Source organism: Zootermopsis nevadensis, unplaced genomic scaffold (genome assembly GCF_977971745.1).
Source record: "Zootermopsis nevadensis isolate Lab colony 2312 unplaced genomic scaffold, Znev_1.0 Znev_ptg000017l, whole genome shotgun sequence".
Taxonomy (NCBI): Eukaryota; Metazoa; Arthropoda; class Insecta; order Blattodea; family Termopsidae; genus Zootermopsis; species Zootermopsis nevadensis.
The window spans coordinates 7998517-8022348 of record NW_028259149.1 but is presented as its reverse complement, the minus strand read 5'-3'; the positions used below and the strand labels follow the sequence as shown (position 1 = coordinate 8022348).

The window sequence follows — 23832 nt, the reverse complement described above, 5'->3', positions numbered from 1 at the left end:
ATCCTGTTCGATAAATGTCCATCGAATGAACTTTAACCAGTACTTAGCCATTCTTTCTGTACGTCTGATCTGTTCTCCCCCTCGTTAAATTAAATGTTGGTGGCCCGTACTCTCTTTACTGTTCTGCCTTTTTTTTTCCAGAAATGTCCCATGATTCAACAACTCCCCCTTCCCGCAAATGTTTTCTCCTGTCAGTTTTGTACTTTCATCAGCGCCAGAGACATGGAACTCCTTTGCCAAGCAAGGGTTTAAATACTGAAGACAGATCTCGGCTCCCCACAGCGATTCCAGTCTCTCGTTTACACGCTTCCCACTCCCACCATTCGAACTACGCCTACGTGCAACTTTCTAAAATTCTCAATTTTATGTCCACTTAAATACCACTATTATCCTTCGTCAAACACTCGTCCTTTTCCGTTCACGAAACCTTCAGTTTTCTGAATACACAATTTTAACTTCCTCATCGCCAAATACTCTTATAACAGTGTACAGCTCGTTTCTAAATATCAAGCCATCCAAGTAGACTCACTAGCTCAGCTAGTCAAAAAATAAATTCCCTTCGTTTTACACAACGCGTATGTTCGTTATCGTGTTTTTCAACCCCCCCCCCCCCAAAAAAAAAAATCGTAAATCTTGTGTACGTCAGCACTTCCTTAACAAGCTAGTCTTTAATACAAGGAGTTCCTAGCCCTTTGCAAAACCCCCAAGCTGAAGGATCACCTCTTGTCAGTTGTCCTCGACAGCGTATTAAATATATTCGTAGCTATCCTTCATAACTAGAGGTCGCCTCCTCGAGCCTTTACCCGAGAAGGCGCCATGACGTGATGACAAAGAACAAAGATATCTCCCGGAGTAATCTCATTATCTTATTGCAACTTAAGCCTGCGCGAAATGGGTGTGTCGCTTTGCTGCGATATCTGAAAACATGTAGGCAATAAACACACACCACCTACTGAGATTCGAAGCATTTGCTTACATTATCACACACACGTCCTCAGATAATGACAGTAACCAATAGAAGGCGTTGAACTGCACATTCCCTACTTGAATCAAAAATCAAATTTCCTTAGGCGTTATGCATTTTTGGAATCAGAACGATCTGGCCTTAAACAAGTTTAAACCATGACACAAGGAACATTTTATAGTGAATTTACAGACGTGTTAGAACACGAGAGTTGGCTAATTTCACACACCAAGTTATGATTTATCAGCTATCGTCACCAAAACCAACCATAAGCCTACGAGAAGTCGCCATACTATTCTCTCAATGAGAGATCCGTATCTTACAAGATATAAAACACACAAAACTTCTACTGGCACACATACAACAGATGCGATATGAGAAAACGGGTTCAGATAAATCCGATGTGGTAGAAGTTGAAACAAAAGGCAAGCCTTTTACATTATATTTCGGACAGCATCGACTAGTCAGGGCCGCCACTTCTTTCAAGACCTAAATTGTTTACGGCTAGGGAAATATTTTGTTTACTTCGTCCCATTCTCATGAGAAGTTACCCTGGAGATAAGGTAAAAATACAAAAAAATATGCCAAATATGAGTCACTGAAGGCCTCTTGTCGCAATCACACACGCTAAATCTACGCCACCAAAACATTATAGCGGTGGCTCCGGGAACTTTCGAAACGAAAAAGGTTCCTAGTTGCAAGAAGACAACAGCAATTTCCTTTATATTTTATAACACAATTCACATGTTCGGTTAAGATTTGTTAGCATGATAACCAATAAGATTAATTTCAACATTTCATAGCTATTCGTAAGTCCCTTCTAGTACCAAATTTACACAATTTCATTTGCACAATTTACAAAATTTTATGCCTCTCCTGAATTTATTATGTAATAAAACTGATCTTTTATAGCATGATCGTGAAACTTTGTCGCAGGAAAATGGTGGGAATAATAAAACAGGATTCCTGTTTACAAAAACTTTATGTAAAGGCGCGATCGCAGAATAAATATATTAAAATTGTAAGGAAGTCGTCAGAATAGTCCACCAAGGTTATACTTAAAAAACAATTACATTTCGATAAACTAACATAGGACAAACAGAGGATGTGAAACTCAAAATGAAGCACGGATGTAGCAATTCGGTGCCTCCAAATGCCTGCCTCTTCTTTTGTGCGTGTAAGAGACCAAACCTCAGCCTTCATGTGTCAGCGCTAATGTTTGTCGCCAGACCTGTTTGGTCGGAGCATTACTGAGACGTGGAGGCAGTTTCTCCATCACAACATAGACCCATTACAGTTCGCGGCCCCACTCAGGTAAAACGGGAAACAAATTTCAAGCTCACCCAAAAGAGATGTATCCTGCAGCAGTAAGATCTAAACCCCAAGAATTATCGATCGTGGCAATTCAGGTTCTACCTAAGTTTCGAATGAATTTATCGCCTCCAATTTCAGGGTGAAGCGTTCGTTTCAAAACGCTGGCAACTACCTACAAGATCACACAGCGACACCTTCATGAACATGAAATCCTCGAGACTTAAAAGACTCAGTTACAGGCGTTGGCATACAATGACACACGTTCGTATTAACCGTTTTAAACCGGCTAACACTCCGCAAAACAAAAAATATAGACTTTTTTGCTACTTCTGTGGTCCAGTGGTACTCCATACACTGCAGGACAGCAGAACCGATCAGATAAAATGCATCGTTAGTCAGCTAGGCAGCCAAATTTCAGGTTCTCAGGGCTACAAATATGAAGATGGCTGTCTACTGCCTCCCTCAAGACAGTCGCCTTCTTAAGGGGATATCTTATAATTCTGTTGACGCTGATACCATGATTAACACGTATATAGATGGAACCTCATACGTGCCGAAGTTAACAAGAGCTTTCCAGATTCGGTAGGAAGATGCTAAAAATAAAAGACAAGCAGTTCTGCAGCGGCGGATAGGTCCTGAAGTTACTGCTTTGGTTATATGAGAACTACATTCACAGACAGCCGCTTCACTCATCACAGAGGAAGACAATTTGAATACGAAATCGTAAAATACAATTCAGACTATCGTCATGAAACGTGCTATAAATCAACCACAATCTCCGACGGGTTAATATGAAATGCCTGCAAGTAAAAGGAACTACAGCGAGAAGCAAACAGATGGGTAAAAGACGCCTAGTAAAATACTGGTTAAGACTCGAGATAAATTATGTTATCAATCTGCTATTCGCTGTCACCTTATCAACCTCAAAAACAACCTTCATCAACTTTTTATTTATGTCCTGATGGCATTTATCGTCTTTTTTTTCAATTTACTCTTTACGTTACCATTTGCGTAATTTAAAAATGGTTACTGTATAAACCATCGCACTTTGTGCACGTCAGAGCTGTCTGCTGAGCTTAAATCGACACAACCCCAGACCACTTAGAGTCGATGTTACTTGTGACGTTGAGTTCTGCTGCATTGGGGTCACCACATCACCAGCTAGGCCACTGAGTGCTGGAGCCACCGGACATCACGGGGAAACAAAGAGGTAGAACCTTACCAGTTCGTTCGTATCCAGCACACACAATCCAACTTGAAACCAGAGGACAACGCTTTCTACGATCATTCAGATTCCAGTTCACGTCTGAGGTAGCCTCTGCTAATATCAGAAACGAAGGCACTGGTAGTTTTAAACCATATCTGGCCAACCTGATTTTAAATCTCACGGAAATTCATTGCCGATGTCGGTCCTGCCTGCTCTTATGTTGCTATATGCGTGAATTAATCACAACTAAAGCTCTCCTGACATTTCAACGTATATAAAATGTTAAAAATAAAGTTTAGTGAAAAATATTAAATTTGGACGTTCTCTAAGTCACTGACGCCATTGTTATACTCTGATGAGACCTATCTGACAAATGAAACATAATCTGCGCAAATGGCGTGAGAAACGGCCTAGCAAACAGGGTAACATTGACCCGAGTGTCAAGGAACAGGTTCGGACAGAGCATTACACAGGGGTCAACGTGCTTCCAATTTAATTTGTGTGACGTAATACGTGACCTGTTGACTTGCGTTTTAAACAGTACGCCCTGTAGGTTCAAATACATACTGAGAAGACATTTTTATTTCAAATAATTTAAAAAAAAATAGACATAGATGTGTTGCACTGCTTCCATTGTCTAAAAAAGTGTTGTTTCTGACATAATGACAATATTAAAATCAGACTTAATAAATGTTTGAATTAGACACAAACTTCGGACACTTGAACTGCTTCTCAAGTGGTCGCGACACATGTGCGATCGAGAACCTAGGCTTTAACAAGTTTAACGGCAAGGTTATGTCTACAAAGCTGTTTCCTACAATACATGTTCTTCATGAAGTGAACATTAGAAAGTATGTAAATACAACGTTTGCCATTTTGCTGTTCTACTCTATTAAGGCTGCCCGTTCCCCAGACATTGCCTCCTACGTTCCCACATACTGCACCACTAAACCCATCGATAGTCCATGTCAACCGATCAACCCCAGTGCCATCACTAATGTAAAGTGTCGTGAGAGCAGACAAAAATGTACCTGATGGACAGCTATATATATTTCTAGCTGTCCCGAGAAACCATTAATAACAGCAGACAATTAGCCGGATGAATTAGAAACCTGTATTAGTTAGTGCTCTCGGAAAGGATAATAAATGGGATTGCTCGTCGTGGACCTCGGGGCTTGAAACCGATTTGAAAACGCAGAGAGAAACTAACAATTATTAACAAACTGATTACGAACAGTAGACAGAGACATAAAATGTGTAATTATTACATATCCAAGTTCTGAAAGACTGGTCCTCTCGATCCAAAAGCGATAAATCTGTGAAACAACAAATTACTACAACATTTTGGTCTGAAACTCTCAAGGGAAAAGTCCAGACAAATTCGTCTCTCCTCATTAAGCAAGATGTAATGCTGATTACGCTTCCATCATATTGACGAACTCTAGATTACGTAAGTTTAAAAAAAAACAAGCAAATGTCGAAGTAAAGCTATAAAAATTACAGTGACCTGTTTGTTCATTTCATTGCCGATAACATCAAATGTTACGAAAAGTTTCAATTTTGACAGAAAAATAAAAGTTATTTCCATATGGACAATTATATGGAAGAAAATGTTATTTTCACACGGGGAATTATACGGAAGGGAGAATGTTTTTGGCATTTGCACCTAATTGTCCAGAAATAAGTTAAAAAAACCAATGCACATAAAAAGGAAGAACAAGCAGTTTCCAGATGCAAGTTAATGTACCACCACACGCACGGCTGTGCTCCTCCTACCTAGCTATCCATCTTTTCTCCCCATCCACAACAAATCTTGTTTAGCAACGGATTTTAAATCTTTATTCGCTATTTATACCCCTCAATTAACGTGCTTTACGAGATCCGTGCATGAAAACCTAAGTAGTACTTAACTTCTGACGCTTCTCGAATAATTCATTTCAGCGGTGTGTCCCTACGTCGTCAGTGAAAAATTACGTTTACGTTCGGCAGTTTTACACGCTTGCAAGATCTTACTCGTAAATGAGGACTCTCTTATTTGCTGTCAGTTTATTCGTACTACTAACAGAATAATGGATGCAAAATATCTGCAAGCCTGAGCTTTGTCACGTTAAGAGGGGAAGTGAAGCTGGAAAGTGCAGGGGGGAACAAGACGCCTTGTGCACTACTGTTTCCCCTCCCCCCTTACTTCGGCTGGCTGGCCAACAACGTGAGTATTGGAAATGGTAAACGTAGCTCGGAGATATCTTGCGAGAAGTCAAACTGCTTCGACGCCGCTAACACCGCAGCCCGCGACTGAAAAAGGTCCTGAGAAAGTTACAGTCACCTTTCACCTCACAAAGATTCATCTCAATGTTATCCTCCTACGTCCTTCCCGTCTTCCAAGCGGTTATTTTCCAAGAGGGTCTCCGTAAACTTTTTTGTGTGTTCGTTAGTCTAGTCAGCATATCAACACGTTCAGCCCATCCCAGCATCCTACATTTCAATATCCTGACAACACTGGATCATCATTAGATAAAAGTACGGACAGTTACCAACTTTATAATAAATGACAAATAGTTTAAAGATTAAGAAATAGGACAGAAATATAAAATACAGGCAATCTTGGGCTGGGGGGTTTCAAATGAATGCGAGACGTAACGAAATGTGTGGCAGAGTAAGGCTATAGATTATGAATAGTTTAGAATAAGTACAGTTTGTCCCAAAAGTAACGTAACTCGAGATTGAATGCAATGTTCAACATGAATATTAGACTGCTTTTATAACGGGCTGAAAGTGTCCACACACACTGATGTAGACGTAACTCAACTAATTTCATCATATTCATAGAAACTGCCTCTAATTTTCACAATCAGCATCCCATTGCTGTTTTTAGTTGATCTAGCATTCATGGATTGCTCTTGTAGACCTGCCCTTTCAAGTGACCCCTCGGAACATAGATGTTAATCACAGCACAGCTGAAAACGACATGTTTGTTACATAAACAACTGACTAAAGACCAACGAATACGAAGAAACTGCATCAAACCACCGACTTGTTTGGGTGACGGAAATACAGTGCTACCACTGGGCGCGGAAAATCGAAATTTTCCTATCACAGTAACAAAATATCTACTTTTAAACATCGTACTGCATGACTTTTGGGACAGACTGTACAAAATATGTTGAGGGCTGTCATTTCACAATTTGAAATTTGTATATGAAAGACTGAATATGCATATAACATATATGGATTATCAGTATAAATAACGAAGTTCCTAGTTATGTAGTCGTAATATCTTAAATATTTCATCCACTTCATCCTTTTAACGTGCAAACATTTTCCTTAACACCTTTCCTTCAACAGGCACAAGTGTTGTTTCGTATTTCCTAATCTTCACTATATCGAAAAGTAAATGGGATAACAGGTTCTGAACTGAATAGTAAATATTTCCGTAAGCATTTCTCCCCATTAAATAAATAAAAAACCCATTTTAACGTGTCACTGTTTTTCTCAGGCAGTTAAATTCTGGATCATTCCTAAATTAGGCCTACTTATTGCATACAAACCTAGATTCAACGACTTTGTCTCTAAATTTGGTTTCATGTCACAATCATTAGGCGCGCACTGAGTTCTATCTAACAAATTTCATCAATAGCTTCAAGAGAAATGTCTGCGTTATTATTTACTATATTCATATTCTGTCACATTTTACAAGTACTGTCGGCGACTTGCTTTGTAACTGCAGAATATTCTGTTGATATGAAAATGTACTGCGTTATCTGAATTTGGAGAAGACATCCATATATCCTTTCCAATGTTACGTAATCACGAACAGATTAAAGGGCTTAAGGAACCTGATCAACAGATGTTGACTGTATGGAGACCATATAATAAATATTAATTATATGTTTCTTCCTTCCCCTAGTTTATGATAATTCTTGACAGAAACGAACACTAAAAATACATGTAACGCGCACGGAGACTTGATCGTTTGTGCAATGCAAGCAGAATTCAAACCAGTAGATATGACAAGAAATGCAAACTGCACTGACTCACAAAACAATGCGTTCAAAAGCACCGCCGAGTGCATATGTAATAAATATGATTTGCATCCATGCACCAGATCCTACTGTGCCACGGGAGATGCAAACTGAAAAACATGGCTGCGTGATATGAATGCGCATTATGTGCATTCAGTTTTTTTTAAAGTGAAAGCACTAGTTAGGTTCCATAATTCTTCAGGGATTCTTCCACTATGTTGTGCATTTTCTGCACAATCCTTGACGAGACTTCCAAGTAACGAAGGTAACAACTTACATTTGAAATTCCAGAACCGTAGAACTGAATTTCTGTTACGATCCCAACGTCAGAATGACGGCCATGATACAGACAGCCTATAATCTAACTGGGGATTCAAACCTCAAGTTCATAATTTTTACTTCGAAAGAGACGAAGGAAGAGGAACGCATGCAGAAACGAGCACACTGACTGGCTGTACTCAAACCAGAAACCTTCTGCACCGAAGGCAGACCAACACGTATACAATCTTACAATTCATTGATGCCGTAATATCAACTGTTGCCTGCACGACATGTAATATATGCAGGGCCAAAAGCATGAATTTTAAATTGCAATGCACTGTAAAGCCCAAGTACATTCAAGTTGCTTTGCAGTCTGCGTGTTGTTTAGAAGTCAATCTTCCACGTTTGTAAGCTCAGGCTTGCATATAATTCAAAGCACCTGACCCACACGCTGATCAAAACAGCGGAAAATTACAGACTAATGTTGATGATTGTACCGACGCCAGATAATTCATCATGAAAATGTCTCATTATACATGCACTTGGTAGCAAAGACTAAACTAAGCCGCCATTCGTGTACGTACGACCAAATAGGCCTACGGCACAAGTAATGTTCACGCACTCTGGCGTCTTCATGTAGGTCGTTGGTTGATTACAAGTAAAAATTTACGTTCAGGTCTGGATGGACAGCATGTCCTTACCACAGCAAGCTGAAACCGAAATCATCACGACTAGAGACAACCACATATTGTTACAAAGACGGTGATGTCTTCGGAAGATGAGAAAGTCCAAATAAAACGTGACACCATGGCTGAACAGTTACTATTGTAGGCAACACGCTAAAGGTCAAAATACCCAAACGGGTGAAACCATCTTGTTTCTATTCAGACTGGGTACCCCATACAAGGAAACCAAACAGTTGCGGACACTCCCTTTAAAAACACGAGCAAAAACATTAATCTGTATAAACGCAGGTCTACTGGCGACAAAGAACGACCTAACCATAGTATTCCACACCATCGTCGAAGTGAAACGAGCACATAAGGACGAGACTTCAATAAATATTCAGTTAAAAACCCGTACCATGAAGGCACGTGGTGGCAAATCAGAAATATGGTTACTCCTGCAGCAGCCACCATATTTCAATTCACACATAAATGCTTAAACCTAATTAAAAATCAAAGCTAAAGTAGTGAATCAAACAGGTGGTAGGACCATCCAAATTATAACCACTCACAAAAACAGAATATTCTTCTAAAACATACGAACAAATCGTGGATTAATAACCATTGAAACGGGAGTTACGCGAGAAATTATACATTACAGTACGTCTTTTTATGTGCATGTCCTCTGTCAAACCTCGGAGATTTCGAGTAGACTGGAAAGCGAATATTGCACGAGAAAGATGCAACCCACCACTTACTGCCTCAAAGTTCTTAAGTGAGATCAGACGTTATACAGAATTATCTACAACACCAACGCGAAGTCTGACGAGATGATTATATGACTGTTGAGAGCGAAGCCTAGTTCGGAAACGTTTTTACATACCAAGGCAACTGTTATTACTTATGTGCCGCTCACAAGAAACTCTGAAAGCATCTACACGTCACTTCAAAACCATCCAGAAAATTAGAAAAACAATACGAATCACAAAAGAGTACAAAATGCAATCAAACTCAATTCCTTTTCACTATCTAGAATAAAAAATAAAAACTTGTATAGTAGGTTTTGTTTAATCATTCTTATCAGCGGCGGAGTGATCATGCTAACCGTGTTTGCCCAGCTAACACTTTCAAAAACGAGAAATACAAATTCTATCTTACTTACGAGGCTCTAGTACAAAACGTTAAATATATTTAAACGTATCAGCGTACAAAAGTTCAGGACCCTACAGTGAAAGGTAAATGATATTCCCATCATACAAACTGGATGGGCGCCATGTTAGTAAGTAAAGTAAAGTTTGTCCCACTATGCGCCATGTAGGCGCTTGGGGGGAGAGAAGGTATAGCTCCTCTCTTTCTTGACCTCGGCACTAGATGGGGGTGAGTGGTCAGCATCACGCCCCGGCCGGCTTTACCCCCGGGAAAGAACCCCGGTACCCATTGTAGAGGAGGCTGGGTGGGCCCCAGAGCCGGTCTGGACGCAGAGGCTAGAGGAAAAATCCTCTGCCCCCGTCGGGAATCGAACCCCGGTCGTCCAGCCCGTAGCTAGTCACTATACTGACTGAGCTAGGGCGCCATGTTAGTATTAAGTCAAAACGTGTAAGGGCAGGGTTTTGTTCATTCCAAGTTTCATAAAAATGTGTCAATACGTGTCTTTAAAATAAAGTCTGTGAATGACTTAAAAGACAGTCGGATAAGAGTTTCGGTAACAATATTCCCATGAATGGTTAACGTTGTGTTGGATTCCTAGCCGAAGCACATAATCATTCAGCCGCCAACACACATTCCACATTCAACTACAGCCACGTAATCACGAACAGCTCGATTGCTTCGTTACAAACGTGGACATGTTTAAAGCACAACATGATTTGTATTTCTCTAGCAATACCTCTACGAATTAGGGGTTTTCGTAATTGTTTCACGGTCTGCAAATCCTCTGTCCAGCATCTGTCGATCAATCTCAGGATTATGCACGCCAGTCACATTGCTTATACAAATTCAAAGCCGACATGACGTTCCGAACACTCCTTTACACATTAAGCAGAGTTAACGTGTATGATCCCTAGAGAAGAGTGGGACGACCGCTCAGGGCGCCAAGCGTTCGGGGTCCCCGGACTTCGACATCACAAATTACGCATTACATATTGTGCACCGTTATGGCGTTTAGGGTAGCAAGTCATGTAGCAAGTCATGAGCTAATCCATGCTGAACTGAAATTTATACTATTTCCAACTACTCTTGCTGTGAGGAAACTGTAAAAGTATACAGAACGTTTAAGAAAATAGCCTTCTTCATACTTGCCGCCATGAAAGCCTGAAATCTCACCGAGTCACACATCTTTCGGCTACCAATTTCAAAGCCAAATTTAAACTATACTAAAACACACGATTTGGACCTATAATCCACCAACGTTAAGGACTAATAGGTCCACTCTTAATCTAAAATCCCATTTGACAACTCGCCGATAAAAATTCCGAGACGAAATAACCTTACTTAGTGAAACAAAGTGTACATTTCAATCGCATTAACGCCTTTCGTCTGGTTCTATGTTATACATCACTTTCTTTAAAAGATGTGTCAGAGTGTCGCCTTGGCGGTCAAAAAACACGGCGGTGGCACCCTAGACTGCAGTGGGTCGACTACAGCCCTGCCAAAATTAAAACTTCCCCGAGCTTTATTAAGTTTGCTGCTGTTATAAGAGCCGGGGGTTCTGCTACAGAAATATGAACTCAGAACATAAGGGCAAGCAGACAATTTTGTTTTCTTCAAATCACAATCTCAAGGACAATCGTCAACAACATAGATACCAAAAACATGTTACTAAATACAGAGCTAACTTTGTTTAAATTACAACGAAATTAAAGTAAAGTTAACAACTAAAACTGCAAGACTAACAACTGTCGACGTTGGTCTTCTGGTTAGTAGCACAGCGTGAACTTGTAGGAAGACATCAACATGTGAGGAACATACTGCCTCCATTTTCAAGGTTGAATCTACCCAAGAACTTCCCCGGCGAGAAACAAAAACACTCGCCAGCTTGAAAAAAGTAATGGATAACAAAATGAAAAGTAAAATTAATTTTGATTAATATCAAGCCTACCTCTGGTTTGACGATTGAGGAAAACACTCCTCCAGGCAGACCAGCTTCAAGTAATAAGGCACAGCAGCGCTGTCGTGTTAACCACAACAAATGAACAATTTTAATCACAAAATAATACTAATTAATAAAACAATTCACTCACTCCACATTGCTACACGGTCATCGACATGCAAGATCGCAGAAAACACAATGAACATGTTACAACCTAAAATTGTAGCCAGAAACGTTAATTATTACAAAGACTTTCGTCCTAATTATGTAATTTTTTTTAACTTAAGAACGGTATTTACGAAGAGACATCAAAAGTAAGACTACACATCCAACAGAAACTTCAACTCAGATATCTGTCTCATGTTCAAAAGCGACACGTCACGTGACCATTAGTTTATCTCGAGCTGACTACAATTATACATTTCTCCAAGTGGTCACTAGGAGATAAACCATTCACCGACCAAAAAGAATGAATAAAACAACTGATAGTAGTTGTCTCCTCTCCTGAACTTTTCACCCAACAACTAAACCGTAGCGCGCCAACAGAGGGAGGGAGTTAGGCGTGTCTGTTATTTGAATGTTTTCTGCGAGGTCCGCGCCCATTTAAATAGAGCGTACTAAAGCATGTATAAATCATGAAGCATGCCTCTCATGCAGCCCTCCCGATATCAACTTCATAATTTCACCAACTACCGGCCTCCCATTCAAAATTGTGTACGAATGCAGGAAGACCCTGCTCAAATTCTTGCCTTGCTCCAAATTCATCTTTTTACCTTCTCAATTTCCAAAAGCACTACCTTCACTAAATCTACCTTTACCAGAATGACGAGCGGGCACTGCCTGGAGACCTCCGTAGCCTTAAATTTAATTTAATTCATCCCCCTCCGTTAAATGTAGTGTCTATCGCTACTGAACACTTTACATTCTTTCTCTTTCTTCTAAAGCAAGGAATTATGTTCGCACAAAGATTGATTGTTGTATAGTCTTTCATTACATACACGTAGGCATTTAATCCAGTGTTTTTCGTATATCTGTTAAAAACACGTCACCAAAATAAGTAATGATACTCTGCCGTTTACATATTCGTAATCTTAAAGATATGTCTGTATAATACGACACCCTCGTATACATGGAGGGAAATCGTAATGATAATTTTATAATAATTATAATAGTTCCGTGGTGTTATGAATCATTACATTCAGCACCTAGCAAAAAGTAAAGTTCCTTGTGTGAAGAAATGTCATTACCAAACACACTTCGACGTGTAGCATCTGTTAATGAACTGACAGAAGTTGAAAATATCGTGTCTTGACAACAAAACGTACTAAATATATAAATGGCATGAACTTAGAACTTAGAAGCTTTCAGAGATTATCTTCCTGAACTTTGTGCCACCAATTACACTTACAGTACCATCATTCCATAAATTCTGACGAAAACAGGATACTGTATAACTCTTCTGTCGTTCTCACAAGGAATTAACAACGTTTCATAACTCCCATCACATTATGCATTCTTGCTACTTTATAGACAACAAGTAAGCCACTGAAGTCAATGGTAAAATGGCTACGCATTTAGAAGGAAGACGGAACTTGCATAACGGTGATGCCATGTATGTTCGTTTTCTACGAGTTCCACGTTAGGTAAAAAGCGGTTGGAAGAGACAGCTGACATGCCGACTTCAAACACAAAAAAATACTGATCAATACACAGAATCCACACTGAGTACAGTTATAAAATCTGATAATGTCGGCTAATAAATCATCCAGATACTGCAACACATGTATATTTAAGAGTCCTGAGAAACTTTAATTCAGATGTCCGTCTTCTACGATGTTGGGTCGTGTAGTCTGGTAGAAGTTTACCGACCTTCAAAACTCTCTCGACAGTTTTCAGGGTACAGACGAAGAAACAATGAGACATTTTTTTTAAAAAAAGTTTATACTCATAGTTCAAAAACCAATTTCTTAAATCAGGTCCATTAACGAATATAGCACGAGATATGCATTTCTACGAAATATTGATGACGGAATTTAAGACTGGTTAATGTCTCCATCCTCCATGATCCATTCTCAGATACCATAATTGTAAGAGAGGGAGGTGGGCCAAACTGGCCTAGAATTGTGTCCAATAGCGGTCTCTTTATTGCCGATGTCGAACCTTCAGTTTCTACTACAACTGTACCACTAAAACAGCAAATGCAGAAATCCACAGAATCTACAACACAAAGTATGAAACTAAGACTGCAACCCACTATGCTACGGTGCAGTCCAGACTTCGAGTCATCCAAATTATACCCGTTTACCATTTCGAAGAACGCAAATAATGTTCAACACTTTCGTGGTGATAAAGATATGAAATGAGCTGTGTAAAAATGGATTCGTTACGCTGACATCTGTTCTACTAACTTCGAATTTAAGACTTAGTCCACAGACGAAAAAATAAGGCTTAGATACCAAGTGGTAAAACACGACAAATCAGCACATGCACATCTGAATGTAGTCTTTAAGTCTTTAAGGGCTCGCAGTGTCGCCTGATGGTAACTGGAACGCGGTGAAAAATACGCATTTAAAAGTTTAGTTTCGAAGATAAATTTAGAATTGACAAAAATAATACCATTAACCACTTGAAGTCGAAGCAAATCTAAATAGTATTTAAAAACTCATTCCAAAAATTATTTTCTTACACAGCATTAACCAACTGATATTTGTAACAGGTGAGTTATGTTTTCTTTGAGGTCAGAATATAAATTTTGTGTGAAATTATGCGAGATTCAAGCTGAGAAGAACTAGGGGCGGACTAGAGGGAAAAGTTTGAGAACCTTCTAACAAAATTATGCCTCCCCCCCCTTCTGAAACAAAGTGCCTCTCACTTCTCTAATTTTTATCTTTACTTCCACTCATCTATTTTACCTAAGTCTCTCTTCTCTTCGGCTTTAGAGGGATTATTTCAAATTTCATGTGAGTTTCTGGAGATGCGTAACAATTCTAATCAATTGACTTATGCATGCGCTTGACAACCAGACAAGGCCAATTACTCACAATTAATATAATAATAATATAACAATACCAACAAATATCAATGTACTTTCCAATCGGGAAAGGGAAGCCTAAACGCAACGATAATCTACCGACACCAATACAAGACTTCGGATTAACAATTTCGAACTTCAATGAATGACACGAGTAGGAGTCAACATTTCAAACGCATAGTAGTTGAACGTACTGACTTCATTGCCAAATTAAAAATTATGTTATTAAAGAATTAATCGGATTCCCTGACAGTCTAAATTTAAAACAAAACCAATATTTTTGCAAGAAACATATAAAAGTGTTCCCAAATTAAAGAATTCAAATTCCTGAGGAATTAGACTACAATATATAAATATATATCAAAATAAACTGAAATAGGTGAATAAAGATAAACGTTAAACATATGAACCGATTAATCAGATGATGTCTTAGTGCACTTAATTCTGTTTATAAATACATCTAAATTATATATATTACCGTTATGAAAAAATAACCGTTACACAAAATTACATACAGATCCTGCTCAGTAATTCGACATGGTGTGTTTTGATATCCTGTATCATAACACATACGACGTTGTCCACAAGCTCTCCAGCTACAGTTGGCACAAACCGCCAAGTGACACACCACTGCACGCAGTACGACGAACATCAAACCAACAACCGTGTTAAATTCGAATACACCAGTGACCATTCAGATACAACATAACTGGAATCACAGTCGGATGTTACGACACATCACAAATCCAAAACTAGTGAACGTACGTACACTAGGCACAATTGCGAACCCCTTAGGCAAATGCGACATCTGAGTTCACGAGCCACAATAATATAAATTAACAAGACTGTAATTAAAATTTAAGTAAGGTTAAGCAGACCTATCAACGGTATTTTGTAGCTTTTGCGTTAATTCAGCTTTTAGAATATCATATTAAATGTTACAAAGCATACAGCACAGATAACTTTAAATTTAAATATTTTTTAAAAAAGTGTAAACATTATTTCTTCACCGCTTATATGTTGGTTTGTAGGGTGAAAGTGTGTTCACATTATACTTGTAATTTTTCACTATTTCCAGTGTCTATACGCATTGCCAACAATTTTATCGCCCTGTCAGTGCTTATTCAAACAATCTAGATTTATTACTTTATTACTTTTCTTTCAGATTTTCCGACAAAAATTTGGTATACATTTCTCAAATCCCCATGCCTGCTACATGTCCCATTCAACACATCCATCTTGATTTGATCATCGTAAAATCTGGTAAAGAGCATGAATTAAGTACCTCCCCATTACGTACTTTTCTCCATTCTCTCTCTCAGATTCCTGTGCTCTCCTCAGACACCCTTAATCTATATTGACACTGTAACTTAAAATATTTTAGAGAACCGTGCACGTACTCAAAGGGTCACACGCTACTGCACGCATGTGTCCGTCACTGCACACCCACGATATCTCACGACATTCGAATGCAACCGCGGTAAAAACCAAACGATACTAAACAGCCACACGTCCGGATCGGTACGTCGCCCTCAACAAGGTCTGCATGCCGTTTCAACCAACACAATCAACATTCGACAACATTCGGTTCTGTTCGGCTATGTTCGGGTCCGGTCTTCGACGAGAAACAAAAATTATGATTGGGGTATAGCACAGTTCCTGTTCTTGCCTCGTCCTTTCCTCACACTGTGTTTACCATAGTAAATAAGGATAGGGAGGTAATTTCCATGGGAAGGAATTCTGATGCAAGCAATGCGGGTTACAAGACTTACAAAACACGATTTCACATAAAAAGCACGATGAATACCCCACAATACACGCCACAGCCCAACACAGGTATTCACCAGATGCAAATAAATGCAATTCCCTAAGGCTTAGTGGCGTCACTGACTGGAAATGCTTCATATATGCTACATGCCCCACCCACTTCGCCTTCCTTGATCAGACAGACGGATGATGGAGGCTCCAAAACGTTGGTAACGCAAGCTGCACACGACTACAAGTCGTCACAACTCAAGAGACTACGGTCTGAGGGTATAAACGCTTTCCCTTCTGTCATCTGGAATGAGACCTCGTGCGAAGTTTTTACATACAGGAATATACAGGTATACGTACCTGACAGAACACAAAACAGAAATTATATCGCTTTCAGGTATGGGTATTCGAATGTTCATAACCGTGTTCCAGTATGCCTTGGCCTAAGCCAGATGAATCCACGCAACATCTGCACACAGAATTTCTGCAGCACATTCTATGGAGCAGAATCCTTGCTGTAAAGCAAATCCCCGCCTTTTAAAGAACCCAAAGGTTCATTGCCGTTTTCACAAAAGCCCGCCACTGGGCCCTATCCTGAACTATATGAACACAGTCGTGTCGGTAAGAATGCTTATTTAATATTCGTATAATACCCCAAACTCTTCTCATTCCTTTAAGACCCACTAAATTTTGTAATTCATAACTATCATGCCATTTATACCAGGATATTAATTATAATGAAACCATTCACAATCACCATGTAATTTCTTAATCGACGCTGCATAATAGCCTTAATGATAAGCCAACAATCCGAAATATAAGAAGTTCCAGATATGAAATTTCATCAGTCAGTTAATGACAGCATGACATTTCAGATTCCCAGGACAACGAAAATGGTGATGGCTGTCTTGTTGCCATGAAGCATGTAGAAACTGTTATGACATTTAGGCTTCACAGTTTTGCTTGTTCTTGAATGAAGACGCATCCTTCAGCGAAATGTTAGTTCCTTATGACAGTGAAAAGGGCCAAGACCGAGTCAGTGGTCTTGATTAAACTGTCCGTCTTGTAACACGATAACAGGACATGCGTTCTGGATGGAGTCACATAATGCAAACCCGGGTTATGTGAACTCTGTTTTACGTATCATCCGTATTATTTCTTTCTAATACACACACAAAAAAAGATTTTCTAAAAGACTGAAAACACTTCTGATGGCCATACAACATTTCACGTGTATAAATATGGCATTCCAGCGTCGTGTCATTTGGCGTCCTGAAGCTCCTCCTCGCTGCATTCGGGAAGTGTCGGCGTCGGTATAACAGGATTCGCGTCGATTTGTCACCGCCGTGCCATACGGCGTCTCTGGCATCCGCTTCATCTAGAATCCTGCATCGGTATCATGGCGCTAGGTGTCGCAACGTTCGGCGTCCGTTTGCCAGCGTCGCAAGAGTCCTCTTCGCTTGAAAATAAATCTTGTGTTGACGTCGAACAACAGGCGTCGCTCGGCGTCTGAAAGCGTCGTATGAGCTTTGAAAGGTTGGGTACGGTTATGAATGTTAGGTTCTGTTAGGTTAGGACGAGTTACTACAGGTTAGGTTAGTTGGGCCTGTGTTGAGTACCAGTACGTCGAGGTGCCACCGTCGTGTCGTATGGCGTCCCGAGGCGCTCCTCTTCGCCACATTCGGAATCTTGCAATGGTATCCTGGCCAATATGCTTTAGAGGAATAACGCAGTATAAATTTCAATTACATTTACTTACCTACACGAACTTCGCTACGTTAAAATAAGATCTCGAACTGTCAGACTTGTCCACTTTACATAAAGTAGAAAGTTGCAAAATAAACTGCGTTTGGCAACGAAGGAATCCCGAGGAAGGTTTCAGTTTCCTTTTACGTCTGTCTGCGTTGACGTAAAGTTCACCAATTGTTGTAATTAATCTACCTATCGGCTCCAAATACGTGGCAAGCACTCATATGGATGACGTAAATAAAAAAAGCTCCTATAGATTTTCAAGCCAAAACTACAAAATTAACATAAAAAAACAGCAATTATTACACTCAAAACGTATTAGCCGTAAATATCATGACATATATGATAAAGAAAGGCAGACCACAGTCTCAAGACAAAGACACAGAGCCACGCCATTAGATCTTTCACGACCCGACCACAAAGATCGCACGGCCCATCTTGGACACCAAGTACACAGGGCAGCCGATACAATTTATCACACAATCTTAAACAAACGTGCAGACGGCAGCCACCCTGGGGTGCAAGTAGGGTACATGGCTATGTTTGACCCAGCAGGGAGCTGTCACCATCTTAACTAGTTAGCCATTTTGTGTCTTTATAGCTGCAATGTTGTACCACAAGCAAGTTCGTGCCACAGATTTGCATAAGACACACCGCGGAGATACAGATGGTAACGATATCAAGTGATCAGATATGACCATAAAACGGCGATAAATTGGTGGTAAAGATCGATATATCTCGGTATCATCAACGTTTAGAAACAAATCCAGAAGTCGGAGTTGAGAAGTTTGGACTAGCTGTCTTGCTTTCAGCTAAAGCATTAAGTAATACATTCCAATAGTCAGAAAAGGACCACTGTCATATATTACATATTTAACTCTTTATAGGGCAGTAGCAGTAATAACTAAATCTGTTTTAACGCTGAGTAACTCGGGACGTTATCCAGAAATTACATTATGCCTCCCTTTCATTTGGTTATCAGAACAAACACCAAAACTTTGCCTGAACGTCATTAAAAGACTGAAGTTGAAACTGTGAAACTGTCTTTTAATGCAGGCAGAAACTGATTTATTAAAACAATATATGTAAATGAGTTTTGTTCTTTAAAGGTATGAATAGGCCTATGTATTAAACCTGACAAGAGAATTCAAGGCAACCTACAATGTTCAAAATATTCCGATGCAAAAAGAAACAAACTGAAGAGTAAAAGGTGAAGAAACTAATCAAACGGCTCCGAAAATTTCCACACTAATTAACGCTAAAGATATTCATCCGAACTAGATTAGTTTGGAAAGAAAAAGTCGTCTTCTGCTCGACCTAATCAGACTTCAGGATTATAAAGCCTCTCGTCCAACAACTGGTCATTTCACCTCTTCATGGGACGACCGGCATTTCTTTAGGCAAAGGGTTTATAGAGTTGCGCTAAAAGAACCTCTGAAACGTCGGTAAACATCTACCAGACTACAAGACTCAACAACCCAGAAGAAATCCACCTTCAACATGGAAGGAAATGAAGACAAAAAACAAACGAAAGAAAACATTAAAGTTCAAAATTCTTAAAATTCAATTTCATTTGTCCATTAGAACGCTAACGGCGTTATTTTTATGTTAAAATCTAACAAAGTTCAGATGAATGTGGGTGGAAGATAACGTTATTTTAGTTACAAAAGCGGATATGACCTCACGATGTAGCTACACGGCTGCTGCACGCATTAAGTCTTAGACTATCCATCCTCACTGCAATTTCATGTACCTCTATGACACATCGGACAACCTGCAGGCACTACCATGTTCTCCGTTCACCAGTTATAAAACAGTCCCAGACCGAATTTACATATTCTTCGTATATTCCTTCAAAAGATGATTATAATCCGCTACAGAGACCTGCTGGCAGCTGACAATCAAATTAAATTTTGGAGAGTCAAGTAAACGAATGAATTTCGTTCACGAACATTACAGTACTGAATACGATAATTCAATTGGTAGCGCAACAGACCTTGTTCATAATTTTAATTTTTTTATTTATTTGTGGTTTATTTAATGACATTACCAGTAGCTGCCAATAATAAATTCTTTACGTTTAGTTTTTGGAGACATGAATCGGAAGTAACTTGTCCACCAAACAATGATGGAGGCAGTAAGCATCATTGGAACGTTGGTCAACTTTTACGAGACTATATGGCAAAATATCGCACAAGGCTTTTATTTTCAGAGCAGATCTATACACTACATCGAAAATAATGACATGTAAGTTGCAACATAAGATGACCCATTCTGGCGAACCCTTTGCGATCTCTGTCGGACTGAGTCGACATTTAAATATCCGAGTTCCGGTCCGATGTCGGACTGAGTCCGCCACGTATTTTACGAAATTTTACGTGATCTGTACTCAAACTGAAGCTGGCAAACAGTGTCAGCATATTATTCAAGCCTTCTTCTTTGTACTAGTTATAGCCTAGTTTTCCTGGTAAGACTTTGTATACCTTATAATACTGAAAGAGGGCAGGAGAGAAAAGTCGTTTTATTCTGACACGTGTCGAAGAAAGCCAGGATTCCACACCAAGTGTTTTGCCATATATCATATAGAGACGTAATATCATCGTGTGTGTAGCTGTCATATTTACTTAGAATAGAAGTATTTTATATCTGATAAATTTATAAAACAAATATCCCATCTTCCTAATTGGAAATTATATTTTTTTAAATTATTTTTGGCGCATAGAGAAATCTACCACTGACATGTGCATATCCTTTCGTCTTCTTATCAAGCATTCTTTGTGTGTATTGACTTCATCGTTTACACTTCGCATTCTGTTTCACTTTCCTGCTATTGAATTTGGTCTTGACAATTCGAAAACAATTCGAACGAAAGGAAGCACAGCACTGAGAATATGAAATCGTATATCTGCATACAATAAGAGATGTTTAGACGTTGCCAAAGTCATATCTACCCATTTGGACTTGCTTTATTCTCTACCAAACGACAGGAAGCTAAAAGGCACCACTTATTAGACATCTCACTATCGAATGTGGTACAGTCCGTGAAAAATACTTCAGACGGTCAGTATTCAAACAAGAGGAACTGTGATCCTCTCAGAACATATTTTTACCATATTTAGCAAAGTGTCTTCCGTTTTATGCAAGTTAAAAAGAAAATCAAAACTGTACATAATAGTAGTTCAATGCACACAGCTTACTGGCATTTAAAATGGACCGAAAAGGGTTAAGAACTCGTTTGTGAATTAATGAATAATAATGAATAATAATTAATAATGAAAACTTTAAAGAAATTATTCACGTTTTCCGCTTTCTCAACATATCAGGTCATCTTTATTTTACGACTATAATCGACTACGCAAGGATTTATTGCAATTACGAAAGTGACAAATGTTGCCATAACACCGACTGGATTCGACTAGAGTTGAGAATCGACTCGATATGTGGGAACCGCTTGAGGGCGCTGAGCGACCGGTCAGGCGAATGATGGTTCTCTTGGCCACCCACGCCTCTTCCTTGCCTCGTTACAAATCTCCGCCATATATCACGTGCAGCAAAGCAGTACTGTTGTTGCCACAGGCAAACAGATGACGACTAATGAATATTCACACTCCAAACACTGGATGGACGTGGCTGTAATCCGATCTAACATGAGGATAATTGGCATACAGTAATTAACCGAAATACAGCCAACCAAAACCAAGCTCTTGTTATACGTAAGACCCAATCCACAGCCCCATGGTGATTTGTAAGCTAGACATAACCATAAATAACAAGACGAAATGAGAACCAATTTTAATTTCTCTCCTACTTCAAACGATCCAATTTCGGCTCGTTGTTATCAGTGACCTGCAAAGATCATGCTACACCCGCTGTTACCAGCCACGCACTACGAAGATCAAGCTATACAATGGTAAGAGCAATTTTTCTTGTCCGTCAGGGAAGACATTCAGAACAAGCAGTAATACCACGTAATAAGAACGGCAGTGAAAGAACAGTAACACGGTTTTGTTATTCGTAAAGATGTCAAGGAAAAGTCTCCTCTATTCCTTAATAAAGAAACGTAACTTGGGAGGGAATAAACTGAGAGGTAATAATTGAATATGCAGACCTACATTTGTTTTTTCACTTTAGCAAGTTGGCTGCTATACAGCACATTACCCTTATGCTGTGTACGCTTAACTTTACCGGTCCAGGTAATCGAGTTCTTGGAAGGTAAAAACCTATCAGCATTCATTTCCTATCTAATGACTGACCATTGCGGCAAAAGTTAATTTGTGTTCTGTACGATTCCCAGGCCACAACTGAAATTAAAATATATTGCAAGCCACAAAAATTACTTTTAATCAAATTCAAAAATAATCTAAGAAAGTTCTCAATTATTCAAAGTGTGACATCCTCCAGTTATTGAAGCTGTATTAACATTTTCATTGTTGAAAATTGAATTTTTCTTCTTCTTCGCCCTTTCCTTTTCTTTCCAGTTTTTCCGACCAAGGTTGTTTTTTTTTCTCCCAGCGATTCAAAATTTGAATTTCTCCAGTTATGCGTAAAGTATTGTCACGTGTCATTTGAACACGAAAAGTGCGCAAGGACTACCCATCCTCTAACAGCAGCGAGTGTTCGGTTTACTCTGAAGATAAATGCGACACGTTCCTCCGAAACGTCGGAAAGAACATACAAGGCCATACGTCCTTACAACCCGAAGAACACAGCGCACTTCGCCGCGAGAACATCAAATGTCACTGACCTTATATTGTTATTTGAAAGTACGTTTGCTAAATACAAGAGTAGAAACGACTATGAAACTCATTTTGTGTCCGGCAGATTTATTTGTCTTTTATTTTGGGACTAACTTCTATTCTGATAAGTAAATTACTCCGAGAGCACAACGTTAAGTCCTACGGTATTAAATACAAGACGAAATATACGCGTTGCTACAATAATTTTAGCCAAATTTCTTCAATACGAAAGATCTCCTGCAGAGAACCACATATTAATACTTCCTAGCATCAGTAATACAGTAATACAAGCTTACGGTAGTCGTCTCTACACATGACATAAATCAGAGGCTAAGAACATTTACACCGGTATGCACGAGACCATAACACACGAAGAAACCAGTTACTTTCTACAAGAAAGGAGCTCTAGGGAATGTTTTCTGTCTGCGAGAGAGACAGCGTCCTTTTTCAAGGGTCGAAAATCTCATACATTAGCTGAATTAACCTGTGGTCTCAGAAGGGACTACAAACCTACTATCCTCGAAATATTGGATCTAGATAAAAAAACCTATAACTACGTATGTGTGTCATTAATCGCAACAATAAGTCTAGAATGCTACTTATCATCAACAGAATTTCTTGTAGGTAGGCAAATAAGTTAATACAAAAACAACAAATATTAACAAAGCCTTACCAAGCATTCTGAGACGAAAATTGTTTGACAGTTCAAACAACACATGGATTTGGCGTTATTTCCGGAGATCTGCTTCGCTGTTAGGCGATAAAGCGTTGCTTCACTTGGTCTAAATCAATGGTATTCAACCTGGGGTACGCGTACACCTGGGGGTACGCTAAGACATCTTAGGGGATACATGAAATTTTAAAAAATATATTATTTTATTTAAACACTGAATAATCAGTAATGTAATTTATTTAATTTATTTTAGATGTAGATTATACACTATGTATAACTTGAATTATACACCAACGACTTTGGGGGTACAAAGTTGAAGAGAAATTATATCTGGGGGTACGCGAACAAAAAGGGTTGAATACCACTGGTC

The 23832-nt window shown here is 39.2% G+C and overlaps 1 protein-coding gene across 7 annotated transcripts in view; it reads right to left on the bottom strand.

Moving 5' to 3' along the window:
• The window catches only part of Ntan1 (N-terminal amidohydrolase 1), a 73968-nt gene that overhangs the window by 19422 nt on the left and 30714 nt on the right, over positions 1 to 23832 (bottom strand). Inside the window, exon 1 of one of the 7 annotated variants that reach the window (XM_087350323.1) lies at positions 15950 to 16088. The exons of 4 other annotated variants lie outside the window; for them this stretch is intronic. The gene's annotated coding sequence lies outside the window, so the exon portion shown is untranslated. Of the gene's footprint in view, positions 1 to 11527; positions 11861 to 15949; positions 16089 to 23832 lie in introns of those variants that run through there. 2 more of the 7 variants (XM_087350327.1, XM_087350321.1) reach the window with 2 other exon arrangements.